General features: G+C 47.8%; 1 long non-coding RNA gene across 3 annotated transcripts in view; it reads right to left on the reverse strand.

Moving 5' to 3' along the window:
• The window catches only part of LOC142765436 (uncharacterized), a 60,708-nt gene that overhangs the window by 9,425 nt on the left and 37,615 nt on the right, over window positions 1-13,668 (reverse strand). The gene's annotated exons all lie outside the window — the stretch shown is intronic.

The raw sequence follows: 13,668 nt of genomic DNA on the forward strand, positions 1-13,668 counted from the left end.
AGGATGCACTCATTCATTATATCTCTTGCGTTAAAGAACCGACATGGTTGATTTATTGAGGTTTGCCTATTTTGACATATGTTTGGCTCAGGCACTTGGGCAGCTCACCAGGCATATGGTCAAGTAATTTTATAACCTAATTGCATGAATCAATGGCGTAGCCAGCAATACCTGTTCGGGGTGGGGTGTTCGACCATAAAAGCAATCTTTTAATGTAACTGCTGCATTTTTATTTCATATATTTCTGTTTTTATACAACACTCCATGCATTCTTGCGTGAGTTCACGTTTCACAGAGCACGAGCCTCTGCTTGATTCCCTAAAGCTGGGTGTAGTTGTTCATTGGTATTGTGAACTGCATAGACACTATATATCGAAGCTATGTATCACGCGTAGTAGTAACAAAAGCGAACACATTGGGCCGAATCGCTTTGTATTTTTTTCTTCCTCAACGGTCTCTAATAGTGATCTGACCTGAGCAATGGTAAAATGAACAAAAAACAAGAAAAAGGAGAACTTACCTTCCCGTAGATACGGACCATCATCTAACGAAACTGTGCTTCGCCGTATATTTCGGCTAGTGTATACTAAACATTCACCAGAGAGGAAGCCGCTCAGGAGTATGATGAATGCAGCGCATCGAAAGTTTGCTATTACGTTTCCTCTCAGCTTGTTTGTCAAGCTTTCGTGCCACGCTTGAGACGGTGTGGTGCGGAAGTTTCATCGAAACACTTGAAAGCACTGGCATCCGCAGTAAGACTTGGAGCACTCGCACGACGAGTATAAACACGCCCGAAGGCAGGTAATCCACTGGCTCATGCACGAAACAACACACATCACGGCACTGGTGAACGCTCCGCTTGACACCACGCCCACCTGTCCCGGCGCCACAGTAGCCGTTGTCGAACCGTTACAAGACAGCGCCGTAGGGAACGTGTACTGTCACTGTTGAAAGAACGCGGCAGCAAATTGATCGATAAACGCTGTCAAAGCGAAACGAGCTCCACCATGGACGCGATGCTAGCGCAGAAACTTCACTCGAGGCACGACTCAAGGTAACTCGATCGCTTCTTCGACAATCTCGAGGAAACGCTCGATATTTTCTCAAGTGAAGGAAGCGTTTCAATTGAAGGGCGGTTTGTGAATGGGAAAACGCCACTCAAGGAGCCTTTCGAGTGAAGGGTCGAGTCGAGGAGCACTTGAGAATACGGGGGTAAAACCCTTAAGTTTCTTCGACGCACATGACGTTTTTTTTATCGCAATGTCTGTTGTTGTTTTTTTGTTTGAGCCCAAGCTTAGGCAACCATTTTTGCATTTTTCTTCTGCACACATCAAAAACAGTGAGAAGATCTATTGCGTGTATGACTCATTTCGATTCTTTGAAAAAAGTTTTGTTTTCGCGTAATGCAGAAAAGTTTTGACAACAGGTTTCATGGTTGCAGGTGGCAAGTGTTGGCAATACTTTAGAAAAAAGTCACAGTTTCGCCGGAAGAGCAAAGCAACGAATGCAATGGCAACATACTCAAATGTTGTACGAAGCAAGGCTAGCATTTTTAGGATCAATAATATTTGTAGTAAACATACGCTAAGAAACCAAGTTTCCTGTGGCACCGCCACAGTATATGACAACAACAAGGCTCGTGCACAGTGACGGCGTTGATGCGAAGCGCCTCGCGTCGGCAGTGCACGCTGGTACTAAAAACTGTACGTCGTATGTCGCCGCTGGTGGCAGTTTGTTATGTGTGAGCACATCAATAAGTGGACGCTCACTCCAGGTATTTTTGTGTGTGGGTGTGTGTTGAAAGCGCTGCCCGTGGAAGCTCTTACCTGCTGGGACGGGGGGCAAAAGCAGTTCACCGATCGCGGCCGCAATAGTGCAGGAACCATAAGCGCTCCCCCCCCTCCAGTTCACTCGCCTTATTGGCGCGCGTGCAGATAATTATATATATACATATATATGTAACGCAAGTAGGTAGTGACTGAAGGCAGAGGCTGAGGAAAAAGAAGTGCTTTAGAATAAACATGGCGTATGAGTCAGGCCACGTCTCCCAATCATCATAGCGTCACACGAGTCGACAGGATGAAGACCTGGCCACCGCTCATCAACCTCACATCATTCACTAAGCCAACGGCAGTACGCCTCAACTGAATATCTACGACAGAAGAGGTGATCGCAGACGCATGCAGATACCGGCATCATGACAGAACCACGGACTGACCTTCCCATCCCCAAGTACACCGGAGCAGCGGACGATGGACCTGTGCAGGACTGCTTCGACCTTTTCGAGCTTCACGCAACCGCTGCATCATGATCGGAACGGGAGATGGTCGCCAACTTTACCGACTACGTCTCCGGCGAGGCCTTCAAATTTTACCTCACCCACATATTTTAAAACGACAAGTCATGGAAAAAGATCAAACAAGAAATGATTGTTTGGTTCAAATACGATGAAGATCTGTCCATACCTCATCAGCGGAAGGCTTTTCAACTCACCCATCACAGTCACGCGAAGTCTTCCCGCAGTAAGCCTATTTTCTAAACGAGACCTCAGAGAAAATATACCACCATTGCACCATCATATGACTCTTCCAAAAAAACGTCACGCATTCGTACACGGACTGGTAACTTGCACGTCGCAACAGACAAGGTAAAGCCTCCGTATACCGAAAGGAATCTAGACCATTTCGCCAAAAGACTAAACCTAAAGCCGGCTTTCTCGAAAGCCATGAAATCGGCATTCTCAACGTGTTCACTGCATATATATATATATATATATATATATATATATATATATATATATATATATATATATATATGTATATATATATATATATTGTCGTGAACAAGACAAGAAAGACAGACGCTGGCGCTTCGGCGTGCGGGTAGCTAGAGCAAAGAAGAGAAGAATGAAGTCAGAATAAGAACAGCTGGCCCAGGATCGGGTGTTGTCTTTTGTTCTCTGTCTCGCTCATCACAATGGCGCAGTCGACGAAGAAGAAGTCTTACGTCCCGGCTTTGTCTTCAGGGCAGCCGTGATAAGCGCCGCTTGAGGACGGCGTCAAGACCTCCTCGGCAGCTGTTCATCTGCCGCCACTGCCACAATCGTTCGGGGACGGCGTCAAGGCCTATTCGGCGGCTGCAGTACACGTCACCGGTACCATATCACAAGGTACGCCGTCCACGCGTCCTTGGCTATGGATTCAGCCGTCAGCGCAAGCCGACGAGTGAACCCTCTGTGGAAAGCCACCGGTACGTGTCTTCGTGGTTCGTCGGCAGTGCGGGCTTCTCCATCGAGGAACGCCGTTCACGCTTCCTTGGCAATGGGGCCCCACCCGCCGCTTCAGCTACCCTTCAAACCACCAGTGGACGGCATCCAGGCCTCCCCTGGAGTTGTAGGAATGCCGCTCACGCTTCCCATGGCCTACATTCCCATTGCCGCACTCTTTCAACATACGACCTGCCAGGGAACGCCGTCCAGGCTTCTCTGCTCGACAACCTCACCGGCGTCAGTGCTGCAACCGCCACTCATTCGAAGAACGCGATCACCAACACTTCGGACTTCACACACGACAGCGCCGTGAACCTGTGGCGTACCATCGCGCTACTCCGCGTCAAGACTAACGAACTGACAGCGTCAATCTCCGAGCGAGCTCCTACAATATTGCCAGAATTGCGTGCGACTAACGGCGTGTTGGATGAAGCTGCCTCGCATGACCTTGAGGCAAGCCTATTGGAGCAACGCAGGCAGCTTTGGGGCACCCTCCTACAGCTCTCAGACCAGCTCGACGGCGTTGCCTTAGTGATATCCGCATTCTCACGTGCCGCCGCACCATCGCCATTCACCTATGAACTGCCGGAATTCGACGGGGTCCGGAACGACGCCGACAACTGGGTGGCAACCATCAACGCGCTAGCAAGTCGCGCGGCCTGGACGGACAATCAGAAATGGTATGTGGCCATATGACGATGATGATGATGTTTGATGTTTTGTAGCACAAGGGCCATTTCACAGCCAAAGAGAGCGCCAGTTAAGCTTACTAAAAATATGGACAATGATTCTGATGAGCGGCTGTATAAAAGCCAAAGAATTCCGTGCGGTAAGGCGGGTATAAACATACCGAGTAATAAAATCATGACCATGCCATGAAAGGTGTGTGTGGTGTGAATTGGTGACGAAAGTTGGTGATAAATCAAAACGATGGTGGACATGTATGGCATTAGCACAAGTACCTCACTCGATCATTCCCTTGCGTCCAAGGGCCGTGAGGCAAGTGCTTTCTCGTGTAGCCACCTCAGCAAAAACCTCTCTGGAGAGGTCGTGCTACTGAATGCCCGAGTATATGATATGTAAACTATGAGTTTCTTTTAAAAACGCTAACAATGATTTATGACTAAAAAGCGGTTCCCTACCGACGAACATTGCAGGGTGTAAAGGTATATGTTGTCGGTAGGGTAATGGAAAATGTTGTTTTCTTATTGTTTCTAGCTGTTTGCACTGGATCAACATATGTGAAAGACTGTTAATGCTTCACCACATCTGTCACACAATGGTGGATCACCACCGGACAAGAGATATGTGTGTGTCGTGTATGTGTGTCCTATCCTGAGCCTCGTTAGTATTACCTCTGTACGACGCGATTTTGATACTGGCAGCCAATGACCAAGGTGTGGCTTTATTATGTGTAGTTTGTTTTGTGTGTGTGTATCCCACTTGCTCTGCCAGTAGTCCCTGAGGTTTCGTTTGAGAGACGGCTTAAGAACAAGGGCCGGGTTCTTATGGGTGTAGGGGCAGTGCTTTTGTGGACGGATGCAGCGACCTGATCCGCCCTCACATTGCCTTGGATCTCACGGTACCCTGGCACCCAGCACACTACAACACGTTGTTTGAGTGTGTACAATGTGCACAAAATTGAGTAAAGTGAGACAAGGCTTGGGTTTTTTTGTTTTTTTAAGTGTGCAGAGCCGTTACCACACTGAGGGAGTCGGCATAAATTACTGCTTTTTTATTTGTAATTGCTTGATGTGTTTACCCGCCACAAGTATCGCATAAGCTTCCGCTGTGAACATACTTGTGCCTGGATGTAGAGGGCCAGCATCCGAAAAGGATGGGCCGACAGCAGCGTAGTACACAGAGGAGTTAGACTTGGAGGCATCTGTAAAGAACTCAGGACGTGTGTATCTGTGTTGAAGTTCCAGGAAGTATGTTCGGATATGGGTAATAGGCGCATGTTTTGTAACTTCTAAAAAAGACACATCGCAGTCTATAGTCCGCCACTGCCACGGTGGTGGGTATGCTACAGGAGCCGTTAAACTGTGTTCAAGTGACACTCCAGTTTCCTCAGCTAGACCCTTCAGGCGAACTAAGAAGGGCCGCCTCATCGAAGGCCTGTTTTCAAACAGAATGTAGCTCGACAAATCATTATTATAGAGTATGAGGGGTGCTTCTTGTCTGCTTTCACATTAAGGAAATAAACAAAGGACATGTAACTTCTCTGCAGATGAAGTGACCACTCATTTGACTCAACATAAAGGCTTTCTACGGGGCTGGTGCGAAAAGCACCCGTAGAAAGGCGGATGCCCAAATTGTGCACGGGGTCCAGCATTTTCAAAGCAGTTTGAGTCGCAGACTGATAAAGAACGGCCCCATAATCTAAGCGGGTGCGAATGAGGCTTCTATACAGGTTCACGAGACATTGCCTGTCACTACCCCACGTAGTACGTGACAACACGTTTAAAATATTCATGGCTTTTAAACATTTTGTTTTTATATACTTGATGTGCGGTACGAAGGTCAACTTGTTATCCAAGATTGATCCAAAGAATATATGCTCCGCATTAACAGACACAGGTTGACCGTTTAGTTCAATGTCATGTTCTGAGTGCATGCCTCTCTTTCGGGAGAACAAGACACACGTGCTTTTTTGTGGGTTCAGTCGGAATTTGTTTTCCTCTGCCCATTTGGAGACGTTGTTTAAATGTAACTGAACCCTGCCGCTCACACATTGCCAGATTTCAAGATCTAATACCAAGCTGGACGTCATCTACATATGTACAATGAAACATATTGCCAGGGATGGACAAGCGCAAGGAATTCATTTTGAAGAGAAAAAGTGTGCAGCTAAGTACACCACCTTGTGGCACGCTTGTTTCCTGGACAAATGTTTGAGAAAGAACCGTGCCCACTCGGACACGGAATGTCTGGTTTGACAGGTAACTTGCGATTATGTGAAACATTCTTCCGCGCACGCCTAGGTGGGACCGGTCTCTTAGAATTCTAAAATGCCATGTTGTATTATAAGCCTTTGCGATATCGAGGAACACAGAGAGAAAATATTGTTTATAGACGAAGGCGTCTCTGATCAGTGCCTAAATACGAACAAGGTGGTCTTTGGTGGATATACTTTCTCAAAACCCGCTCTGAAATGGGTCGAGCAAATTGTTTGTTTCAAGGAATTGTACAAGTCGGCAGTTTATCATTTTTTCGAAGACTTTGCACAAGCAGCTTGTAAGTGCAATAGGCCTATAACTCGAAGCTAAAGAAGGGTCCTTGCCTCTTTCAAAATGGGAATAACAATAGCCTCTTTCCAGGAGGTAGGAATAGTGACAAAAAACCAGATAGCATTGTACAAACAAAGTAAGGTTTTCGTGTTTTGGCTGGTAAGTTTTTCAACATTTCATACACCACACGGTCAGAACCTGGGGCAGAAGTACTGCAGGAGTTTAGACATGTTCGGAGCTCAGCTAGACTGAAAGCGTGGTTATATGCCTCGTATCTAGTGCATTTGTGTTCGCGTTTCTGCTTTTCTATTCTTGTATCTGTATTGTGGAAAGTGTCAGGATAGTGGGACGAGCCGGACACCTGTTCGAAATGTGCACCGAGGAAGTTTGCCTGATCTTCCAAGGTATCACCCCGATTGTTTACGAGTGGAAGTGTGTACTTGTTTTCCTGCTATTCTACCGACCATGTTTCAGACTTTAGCCTTCTGTGTGTATGAATTGATTCCTGACAAAATCTTCTGCCAGCTTTCTCTTCTGGCCTGCCGACGCGTTCTCCTGCCTTGAGACTTTATTTTCTTGAAGGTGTCAAGATTTTTTGCTGTCGGTGCATTTCGAAGCAACCTCCAAGCTCTGTTTTGCTGTTTGCGCGTTTCAGCATTCAGAGTTCCACCATGGCACACGCCGTTTTCCAGGGTGTCCAGTTGTTTGTGGGATGCATTTTGTTGCAGCATCAATCAAAACCGCTGTGACGTAGTTGACAGCAACATCAATGTTCAAAGTACATATGTCATTCCAACCTAGACGAGCGATGGTATGAAAATGTTCCCAGTCGGCTCTGTTTATGAGCCACTTGGGAAAACGTGGTGGACACTCAGTTACTGTAGTTGTGCTCAAAACTACGTGTAAGTGGTCACTTCCAGACTGATTACTGACGACGTTTCACTGGAGTAGAAGCACAAGAGATGGAGATACTATGCTTAGGTCTATGGAGGAGTAGGTGTTATTAGCAGATTATAATAGGTTGGTTTTTTCGATTTAGGAGACACGCGCTCGACGAGAGAAGGAACTGTTCAATTAGTTGACCTCGCGCGTCATACCAAGAGTCACCCGACAGCCTGCTATGCGCATTAAAGTCTCCAAGGAGAACATAAGGCTCCGGAAGTTCATCAATTGAAGAGTGTAAATCGCGTTTTTGCAGCTGATTGCTAGGAGGAATGTGAATAGTGCAGATTGTAATCAGTTTATCAAAAATAACAGCTTGAACAGCCACTGCCTCAAGGGATGTTTGAAGATTTAGGTATGTGCATGCAATTCCTCGATTGACTAGGATGGCAACACCTCCGGATGATGTCATGGCATCGACACGGTCCTTTCGGAAAATAACGTATTTACGAAGAAAATGTGTGTGTTTTGAAATAAGGTGCGTTTCTTGTACAAACAGCACTTTTGGTGAGTGTTCGTGTAAAAGTTCTTGGTTGTCGTCAAGGTTTCTGAGAAGGCCCCTGACGTTCCATTGTATAATTTGAGTGTTCAAGGTGAATGTAAAGTAGTGCTGTGTGTACGAAAAGCGAGTGGCTGTTTAGACAGGGAGTTTGAGTTCACTTGACAGGGCCGTCACCAGGCCCCGTTATCTGCTATCTTGTTTTCTTGGCGCACTCCAAGGAGCCACGCCGCTCTTTCGGCACCAAGGGTACCGACGTATCTATTGCTTCCTCGGAGGCACTGGATGCCCGCACGTGCGGGCTGTTCGAATTTTGGGCCTCGCCTGGTGAGGTGAGGCCTTGAGACCCGAGGACTCTGGAGTCTCCAGTCTCTGTTTGGGAGTAGGCGGTGTAGCCTGGGCTACAGCCGACTTGGGGGCAGGTGCCACAACCGCCGGCTCGGTATGCGCGGGCCCAAGAAGTGGCGAGGGTTGGTGCGACGCTGCCTCTATACGCGCCACATCAGCATAAGGTGTGTTGTAGAAAGAAGAGACCCTCTTCCGGACTTCCTTGAATGATATATTTTCCTTGACTTTATAAGAGTTATAATTTCTTTTTCTTTCTTTCAGTTAGGACACGAACACGAATATGCGGCGTGTTTCCCGTCACAATTCACGCAGTGAGGCGTAGTAACACCGTTATCAGATGGGTGGCCGTGGCTACCACATCTTGCACAAGTTTCCTGACCCCGGCAGTTCTGCGAGCCATGACCAAATCGTTGACATTTATAACACCGTCTTCAATTGGGAATGTAGGGACGGACAGAGAGTTTGATGTAGCCTGTGTTTATAGATGAAGGCAAAGTTCTAGATGCGAAAGTGAGTATTAAAAGTTTGGTAGGTATTTCTTTGTTGTCGCGTCTGATGACGATTTGTTTCACATTCGTAACATTTTGCTCTTTCCACCCTTCAAGCAGTTCCTGTTCAGACATTTCAAGAAGTTCTGCTTCTGAAACAACTCCACGTGATGTGTTCATTGATCTATGAGGTGAAACAGATACTGGGGTATTACCAAATTCTACGAGACTGCCAAGTTTTTCATAGTGATGTTTTTCAGGCAGCTCAAGGAGAAGGTCTCCGCAAGCCATCTTTGTAACCTTGTATCCTGGCCTAAAGAGCTCAGTCACAGATTCGGCAACAAGAAATGAATATATGGCTCTGGCTTGTTTTGTCGAATTGTCGCTCTGCACAGCATGGAATTTTGGAAAGCATTGTCTGGGTTGGCTGAAAATTGATATTTCATCGATGCGTCCCCTGTTAAGCGGAAGACGATCTAGGAGACGGGAAAATGCAGGCGTTCCCATAGTAGTGTACTTTTTTCGGCAGCAATGGCGACCACCCTCCATGGAGTCCGACCAGGGGACGCTGAAGCACTTAATAGCATAAGGCTGCAGACCCTAGCCGTACATTGCCACTATAACCAAATATAACTACTCAAGGTTGAGTAACTACACAAGGTTAACCCTTGGCACCAGGAAAATTGGAAGCAAATAGAAGAGAGGAGTAGACCGGACAGACAAAAAGTGATGAGAAAGACGAAGATGTAGGGAGAGAGAAATAGGAAAAGGCGACTGCCGATTTCCCCCGGGTGGGTCAGCCCAGGGGTGCCGTCTACGTGAAGCCGGGGTCAAAGGGGTGTGTTGCCTCTGCCGGGGGGCCTTAAAGGTCCAATCACCCAGCGTCGGCTCAACCCCCAGGATCTCCTTTTCGCCAGACACGGCAAAGCCACGAACGGCTAGGCGTGGGAAGGAGTAGAAACTCCCCCGTTAGCTCGGGTCCGTGGTGTCGCTACACACCAAACGCCTACTTGCGCAGGCGGTATGTGGCCATAGACCGTCTTCAGGAAGGTGCAGTGGCGTGGCACCGGTATGAAGGATGGAAGCAGCAGTCATGGGCGGAGTGGAGCGCCAAGCTCATAGTTGCTTTCGGTTCAATTCCCTGTGCCACCTGCCCATGTAACTCGACCTTCTTTCAGGACGGAACTCGCGAAAAGCCCGACCTAGAGGATGCGATTTGAGCCCCTACCATCCTGTCATCTTTCAGTGACCAATATGTAGAGAACAATCACGATTGTGTAACTCTGCCTTGCACAGACGTTTCTGCTGTCATATTTAGAGCTCCTGAGGAGCATCGGCCCGAAGGGGCAGCTGTGTCCGGCGGGTCCCTGATGGCAAGCTTTGCGCAACGCTCCGCAAGAGGCCCGAACGCAGGTCGTCCGGTCGACTTAGAGGCAACGGCCCCCATCTTACTGGACATTCTACCATCTAATGAGACAGGTCTTTTCGCTGAGTCTAATAACATCCCATCTGACCAGACGGAAGACAATATGCGTGCGACGCATGCACTACCTGAATCGGTAGAGTCTCCGATTTTCGTAACGGCTTCCGTCGAGGATCTCTCGTCAGTACGCAGCGTGGCTTCAAGAATCACTGACTTTACAGCGTCCGGGAGCCCCATAACGACAACGCTGCGCAAGTCACGGACTACGCAAGTCACTTCGCAGGAGCCTCGTCACAGATCAGCATGAGGACTTCACCCTAAGCTCGCGAAGATGTGTAATCGCACCGAAAAACATCTTGATCCGCAGAAAATTGCGCAGACAGCTGCACAAGATGCTACTCGTTTCGTTGCCGGATCCACCATTTCCTGCCCTGTTTTCGAAAATGTGGTGGGACAAACGAAAGCGTTCTGTGATCAACCTGCGACCATGTCAATCCAGTCGGGGCCGCCGGCCAGACCCATCTCCAAGAAAACCACACCATCGCAGGAAACTTCTACCACGAGAATGCCTGCTCGGTCTAGCGATGAAAAACCGGAGTCAAGCGACTTTCTCTGAAAAGTTGCAGCGTGGCCGAGGCTGTAGACTGCCACGCGACAGTCAATGTTGTCCCGCGGAGTCATCATCAACAAAGGGACCAACCAGGTCGCCCACGTCTCTCGACTGAAATGATATATTCGGCGTCCCAACCCTTTCCAACTTGATGCCCTCTTTCGCAAAAGGGGAAAATAGTGAGAGCGCTGACTATGTACTTCATCTTCATCTGTATGACCAAACCATTGTAGTGATCATCATCGTATGTCACGCGGGCTGGCTCTCTGGCTCGTGAGTCTGGATTAAAATGATAACCTGGTTACTGCCGTACCGGACGTGGCCTCATAATATATATATATATATATATATATATATATATATATATATATATACTTACGGTAATGATGGCGGGAACGGCGAAAACCAGCCAAGACTGTCCATATAATTGCTATCACAGTAAAATGACTCGTGAATGGTACGAGCAGCCGCTTGATAACCAAGATCTACTCCCAGCAACAGTTATTGTATTTCGCCGCCATGTTTCTGCTCCTCAGGATGCAGCGCTGCTCGTAAAACAGGATGTTTACACGCACTCTTATTGGTCTTGATATAAAGAAAACATTCAACATGAAGCACGCTACACTAATATAGAAGGTGTATGAAACTCATCCCGGCCGGTGCTTCGAACACTATATCCACAGCTTTCTCAATGACCGACAATATACAATATCTATGAATAGTTTTACAACAACGAAGCACGCTCTAAGCCACGGAACACCCCAAGGGCTGATACTCACCCCAACACTTTTTAATGCCACATTGAAAATTTTTGTAAGCGAATTAAACTTACTTCTAGGACTTAGACGTATCATCTATGCGGATGATATTGTTGTGGTGTCACAACGATTCCAATAGTGAAGTGAAGAAAACAGAGAAAAAAGACTTATTGGTGTTGTGGCTAATGACAGCTGTCATCTTTGTCGCTAAACTATTTTTTATTGCAAATAGCTTAGAAATAAATTCGCAACGTTTTCTTGGATGAATGGGAACGACGCAAGACAGAACTACGCCTTGGACGTGTGCTAGAAGCCGCAGGAATTTTCGAGGCTTCTACTTTGACTTCGACTCCAGGGCCGCTGGTGCAGGCAGTGGTATTGACTCAACCACGTGATCTTGGTAACTTGAGAGATAGAGACGGCGTTTATGTCAATGCCTAGATCGCAAAATACGAGCGTTTTGAGGCTGTCTACTTATAGGACCTAACGATGATGCTCGCGAACGTTGCTTTCTGTCTCTGCAGACAGAAAGCAATGTTCTGTAGACAGATGGCACTTGGTTTGAGGCTGATGACGCAAAGGTAATTAGTTGGGATGCGTGCAAGCAGAAGGTTCCTGACCTGTTCGGTAGACCAACTAGGCGCCAACATTCCGCTACTCAAGAGCTGTACTGCCAAGCACAAACTTCGACTGAACCCTATGCATCATACCTACTTGACCTTATTCCTCTTTGCCGTAGGGTCGACCTCAACATGACTGAGGAAGACAAAGCAAAGCATGTCCTCAAAAGCATTCCAGGTGTTTTCAATCTGCTGGTGGTTAAAGACTGCTAAGCATCAGACGAAACCATCATCCTGCCGGTGATTCGAAGAACTTAAGAGCTATCACATCACCTAGAGTTCCACGCGACGTCTGGAAAACGCTGCTACGTCATTCATTAAGGACGTTGAGCCGCCATGCAGTCAACTGCCCACCACAGAGACCGTATACTCGGCATTGAACGCAAAAAATAGAGGCAGCATCTCCATCATTTTTACTGACACGGCCATCCGATGATCCTCAGGCGACGATATTGTCAGACTGTGTTGTGACTAGTACCGCTGGAACTCGAAGGCACTTAAGGGGGACCATTTTATTTGGCAGACTCGGGCCCTAGGTGGTCGGCGGTAACATTCAAAGGACGTAGCTACTGCATTGGCGTGTAACACAAAAAGAACACTCACGGATCACTGCTACACACACACACACTGATTCTACCCCGCAGTGATAACCGGCTTGCACTCGTTATCAATAGGAGAACACAATGAGACGCGGTACCATCAGTTTCACGTGATATACCAGGCGCCTACTTTGGCGCAGGTAAAGATGATTGGGACAAGTGATAAGTGTTCACTTTCTTCACGACAAACCAAAAGGCATCACGTGGCATGGCCCCCTTTTCAAAAGACATCGTCCTTATGTTTAAATCAACTAATACATGGCGGAGAGCAAAATAATGCGAACAACAATCGATTGATTGATTTGTGTGGTTTAACGTGCCAAAACCACCATATGATTAGGAGAGATGCCGTAGTGGAGGACTCCGGAAATTTTGACAACCTGGGGTTCTTTAACGCGCACCAAAATCTGAGCACACGGGCCTACAACATTTCCGCCTCTATCGGAAACGCAGCCGCTGCAGCCGGGGTTCGATCCCGCGACCTGCGGGTCAGCAGCCGAGTACCTTAGCCACGGGGCCACCGTGGTGGGGCAATAATGCGAACAACAATAATGCAATAATGCAATAATGCCGGCTGGCGCACTGGCGCGCCGCGCACACCGGCGGCGGCGAGCCGCGCGCGACTCGCCGCCGCCTGTGTGCGCTTTCAAGAGGAGTGCGGTCATAGCCTTGGTAGCGATATGGACGCCGACGCGCGCGCCTTCCCTGTGCAGTCGTCATTTGACGCTGCACTGAAGCCGCTCGATAGCGCTTCTGACTGGCGTTTGCCACTGTGATATAGCCATGGAGAAGGAGAGTGCAAATGCTGCTCAACAGTGCAGTAAAGCAGAGAAGCTTAACTCATCAGATCCCGAAGTAGTTGCCCAGCAAAATAAATATACAT

This window comes from Rhipicephalus microplus, chromosome 6 (assembly GCF_043290135.1).
Source record: "Rhipicephalus microplus isolate Deutch F79 chromosome 6, USDA_Rmic, whole genome shotgun sequence".
In the NCBI taxonomy this organism is placed as follows: domain Eukaryota; kingdom Metazoa; phylum Arthropoda; class Arachnida; order Ixodida; family Ixodidae; genus Rhipicephalus; species Rhipicephalus microplus.